Below are 5,601 nucleotides of genomic sequence, written 5' to 3'. Positions count from 1 at the left end.
TCAGGAAGATGAATGGAGGTCGGCCAGCTGCTAAGCAGAAACAGGCTTGCAGGCTAGAGTTTAAAACTAAAGAAAAAGCCTCCAAAGCAATGCAGTTCTGCTTTACCTGCTTTTCCTAAACTCGAACTCACCTCCCAGAAAAAAATGAATTCCTCTGACGCTAATAAACGTGTTCATTTACTTTTTATTGCTCATATTAAGAATCTTTGAATAACTCAGTTGTTTCAAAGGCTTCTGAAACATTGTTCAGGGTAAATTATATCATTCATGAAAACTGATGATGGTTCAAAAATTATGTCAGTACACATAAATGACGCAACAGCAAGTTTAGTAAATTTCTTAAAGCAGCGTGATATTCAGAGAACATGCTACCTCAATGCATATTGCAGCGTTAAGAGAGACAGCCTTCTGTTTTCTTTTTTACTGTAACAGAATTTTAAAATACTTGAGATTTGACAGCTTTTTTCCTCCTGAAATCCAAACGTGAAAGCAATGTTTTTTAACTTATCATACTCTTTAAATTTTTCTTTCATGTTCCCAAAATTTGATAAAGCTAACGTAAAAAGAGATCTATAGATTAACCTGACTTACAAATGCAGGTGCAAAATCATCAATAAAATATTGGCAAATCAGATCCAGCAGTGTTTTAAAGGGATATCTGACTGAATAGAATTCAATCCCACAAGGCAGTGATAGTGCCAACTTAGGAAATCAATCAGCACAATAAATTAAAGGAGGGACCCTACCAGTAGGTCCCATAACATTAGAAATCTCTCCATAAGCCATAATCCCTGGTGGGTTTGGGACTCCAAGGGACTGTCCCACCGCTGAGGCTTCCATTGCCAAAGCGAATTGTACCCGGCAAAATAAAACAAGGAAGACTTTATTTAAGATCACTGCAACAGTAGAGAAAGATTAGAACCAAGTTTAAACTCAACTTTCCTGAAACAAAAAGAGCAGGGTTTTTTTTAAGGGCTTACCAGAGAGGAAGCTCACGGGCTGTCTGTGTTTGCCAACTGGCTTTAGCCAAAGAAGAAGTAAACTTCATCTTATCTCATGTCAGGAGGTAGTTTTACAACTTGGAGTGAGGTGCGCACTGTGGTTAGGCACCTACCTCTGTGCAGTAACTGGGAGAGAGAGACACATATTCTTTGCTGATGACAATTCAAAGGGCTGGAAGCCAGGTCCTTGAGAAAGACAGTTCTGGGTTGTAAAACTGGAAAGGGGCTTTTAAAAATGATGTGATATCTCAAAGGGGCAGAGAAAGAGTTTACAAGTTTTCTAAAGAAAAGGCTCTAAGAAAAGGGACGTCAGAGCCTAGGGTCAAGAAGCTGGTCTAAGGTTTAGTAAATGATGGTTTCTTTCTTCTTTTCTTTTTCCTTTTTTTTTTTTTTTTAAAGGGAACGCTATTTATTTATTTATTTTCGGCTGTGTTGGGTCTTCGTTTCTGTGCGAGGGCTTTCTTTAGTTGCGGTGAGCGGGAGCCACTCTTCATCGCGGTGCGCGGGCTTCTCACTATGGCGGCCTCTCTTGTTGCGGAGCACAAGCTCCAGATGTGCAGGCTCAGTAGTTGTGGCTCACGGGCCTAGTTGCTCTGCGGCATGTGGCATCTTCCCAGACCAGTACTTGAACCCATGTCCCCTGCATTGGCAGTCAGATTCTCAACCACTGCGCCACCAGGGAAGCCCTTCTTCTTCCTTTTTCTTTGCACGGCATGTGGGATCTTAGTTCCCCAACCAGGGATGGAACCCTCGCCCCCTGCAGTGGAAGCACAGAGTTTTAACCACTGAACAGCCAGGGAAGTCCCAAACGATGGTTTCTTTCTTTCTTTTTTTTTTTTTTTTAATATTTATTTATTTGGTTGCGCCAGGTCTTAGTTACAGCAGGCGGGCTCCTCAGTTGTGGCATGCATGTGGGATCTAGTTCCCTGACCAGGGATCGAAGCTGGGCCCCCTGCATTGGGAGTGCGGAGTCTTATCCACTGCGCCACCAGGGAAGTCCCTGATGGTTTCTTTTTAATTGGTCTGATTAAAAATATAAAAGTTGGGGGCTTCCCTGGTGGCGCAGTGGTTGAGAGTCTGCCTGCCGATGCAGGGGACACGGGTTCATGCCCCAGTCCGGGAGGATCCCACATGCCGCGGAGCGGCTGGGTCCGTGAGCCCTGGCTGCTGGGCCTGTGCGTCCGGAGCCTGTGCTCCGCAACGGGAGAGGCCACAACAGTGAGAGGCCCGCGTACCGCAAAAAAAAAAAAAAAAAAAAAAAAAAAAAAAAAAAATTTGGTACTGCTTCTCTTCTTCTTTTTTCTTTCTTTCTTTCTTTCTTTTAACTCATGAATATCAGTGAAAACGCAAAGCTTGGAAACCACCTATGTAGAGAGAGCTAGGAAAGCAGAGAAGAGGGGTGGGCAGTAACAGAGGAGGAAGCAAGTCCCCACTCATTAATCAGGGGGGCCAAGAGGAAGTCTCTGGTATGAGGGGTCCCACTTGCAGGACCCAGGGTATGGTACCAGAAGCGCAGCAGGAGCTGGGGAGGGACAGAACAGGACAGGTCTGACTCTTGAGTCTTTTAGGACAGAGACTCCAGCATAAGAAGGAAGGCAGGGATTCTACTGTCACAGGCTGGCACCGGGTTGCCCCAGTTCTCAGGAATGAGACTGGACCCAAGGATGAGAACAAAAGTGCACAGGGGTCAGACACTGCTCTGGCCCTGAGCATCCCTGCTGCCTAGGGCCAGGGTTGGTCCTAGGTCTGAGGATGGCTCTCTGCCTTATACAAATATGTGTCTAAGGACTTTCAGAGCCTTCCTGGCAATCTCTACCACCCAACTCTGTTTAAAGATTTTGCAGAAGCGGTGGTGTGGCTCTCTCCCCTCTTTTCCCAGCTCAGGATAGAGGGGACTTGGAGAGGGGCACCTCTACCTGGCCCATAGGGTGGGTGCTGCTGGTCCCTTTGGGGCTTATACATATCCTGAGTGTTGTAGGGAGGCAGTGACCCCACTTGGGAACTGAACCATCACTGTGGAAGCTTCCAGGCACAGGTGGCATGTGGAGCCCTCTCAGCTCAGGCTGAGCTCCCAGGGTCCTGGGAGGTCTGCCCCTTGGAGGGTTCTGGAGTGGTCCCTGACCCAGCATGGCTCCTGGGCGCTGGCCCAAGGGTAGTATAATCATCCACCTCCAGCCCCTGGTACACTTCAAATCATCACGTTCAAGGTGTGAAATAAAATTCATATTTTATGGCAAGAGAAGAAAATGTAAACATAAAATTTTTCCTCTGCACTTCGGTCTCCTCTCTCCCCCGCACCGTGCACTGTGTACCTGCATTGTGTGTACATCAGCAGCGATACCTGCTCAACTCCAAAACGCAACATTCTCCCAGCATTGACAAGACAACAAAAGGTAACATTCCTTCTTGATCTTGTAAGGACGCTTAACTCTAGATTGTGTAAACTGTCAATGATACGTCATTCTGTAACAGGGAAGAGCCGATTCTGACTCCATGTTGGATCTGTTTCTTTTCCTTTAACCCTTGCTTTTTGTTGCTTTTGTTATTACAATCATTGTCTATAGCTGTAAGCATACATAATGGCCTGCCACAGGGAACCCTGCCTCTCTGCCTGACTGTTAAAGTGCCTTTGTTCAGCTCACAAGAGAGACACTCTTTTTGTTTCCTTTTTAGATTTTTTTCCTATTTATTTATTTATTTTTGGCTGCGTTGGGTCTTCGTTGCTGCAGGCTGGCTTTCTCTAGTTGCAGCGAGAGGGGATTACTCTTCATTGTGATGCACGGGCTTCTCATTGTGGTCACTTCTCTTGCTGCAGAGAACGTGCTCTAGGTGCGCGGGCTTCAGTAGTTGTGGCACACGGGCTCAGTAGTTGTGGCTTGCGGCCTCTAGAGCGCAGGCTCAGTAGTTGTGGTGCACGGGCTTAGTTGCTCCGCGGCACGTGGGATCTTCCCGGACCAGGGCTCGAACCCGTATCCTCTGCATTGGCAGGTGGATTCTTAACCACTGCACCACCAGGGAAGTCCCCCACCTCATTCATTTTGAACACAGGATTCCACCTTAGAATGGACTCAAATGTTCTGATTAATTTCACTATTGGTGAGGATTTAAATTGTTTATCATTTTCTTCGATCACAGACAATGCTGTAATGAACAGGGATTTGTGGACAAAAGGAACAAGAACATTTGCTCTGCCACCTATTAAAACATATTATAAAGCTAGAACAGTTAGAATGGTGGGGTGCCATGGAGGGGACAACTTAATAAAAAGGAAAGCCTAGAAAATGACAATACACATGGATTTTCTATATCATAAATGTGACCTTTCAGATACATGGACGAAGAATGGGCAATTCAATCAATGATGCCGGAACACCCAGGCGACTCGTTTAGGGGAAACATAAAACCGGCTTTCCGTTTCACGTGCATATATTCCAAAATCACTCTAACTTCACATGAAAAGCTTGAAACACAAAAAGAACCAGAAAAAAATATAACTTTGGACAAATGCAATTTTGAAGTGGGGAAGGGCTTTGTCAATTTGACACCCAAAGTGGAAGCGTGAAGAAGTTCACCCGTAGATCTATCTGATCCCTCAGACAGGTCTACATTGAATACATCCGAAAGCGTCACATACAAAATTAAGAGGCAAACCACAAACGAGGAAAACAAATTTACACCATCTATGAAAGGCAGGAGCTAAATAGCTTTTAAAGCTTAATCAGAAAAAAGTGGACATCCAACACAATGAAGACCTTAACGGGCTTAGATCAGTAAAAAAAATACAAACTCCCAAGAACTATGAAAATATGTGCAAACATGATAGTTCTCAAATAATGCAAATTAAAACAATTTAATGCTATTTTTTTTGCATATCAGAAAGGCAAAGATTTAAAAGAATCATGATTCCCAGCGTAAGACAAGCCATAGACCAAAAGCCCCTTGTACATGGCTGGTGGACATGGCATTTGTAAGGTCTTTCTGGAGGACGGGCAACTGGGAGATTTGGACTATAAGCCCAAGTGTACATGCCCTTAGGTCATTTTCCTTTTTCCCTTGTTGAGCAGTTCTTTCCAACTTTTCTGCAGTTGATGTGGGTTCTGGACTCCCCTCCCATCCTGAATTTCTCCAGGCCCCACCAGCCTGGGTGTAGGAAGGACATCACTTCAACCAGGAGCTGGCACTGTCCACTGCTCAGGTCAGTGGCCTGTACAGGATGCAGGGCCTGGGGTCCCTGAGGCTCCCCAGTCACCTCTGTGAGACTAGCAGGGCTTCCTATGAGCTCAGAACAGTGATGCTCACACCATGCCCATTTCTTGGAGTGACAATGGAGGCTGCTGCTTTGCTACCACGTCTGGGGCTGCAGCGCCCGACAGAAGCATGCTGAGTCCAGGGCTGCTCTTCCAAGCCTGAAACCCCCAAGCCCTCACCCCACGCCTTCTGCCTCCTGCCTCAGGGCTGGAATCTCTTCCCCTCCCTGCACTGGGCCACACCACAGGGTATGGCATGTGGGATCTTTGTTCCCTGAGCAGAGATCAAACCTGCGCCCCCTGCATTGGAAGGGCGGAGTCTTAATCACTGGACCGCCGGGGAAGTCCCTGGG

This window comes from Aethalodelphis obliquidens, unplaced genomic scaffold (genome assembly GCF_003676395.1).
Source record: "Aethalodelphis obliquidens isolate GAN/ISIS:26980383/991018 unplaced genomic scaffold, ASM367639v1 scaffold8, whole genome shotgun sequence".
NCBI lineage: Eukaryota > Metazoa > Chordata > Mammalia > Artiodactyla > Delphinidae > Aethalodelphis > Aethalodelphis obliquidens.
Note: the sequence above shows the minus strand (reverse complement) of the source record.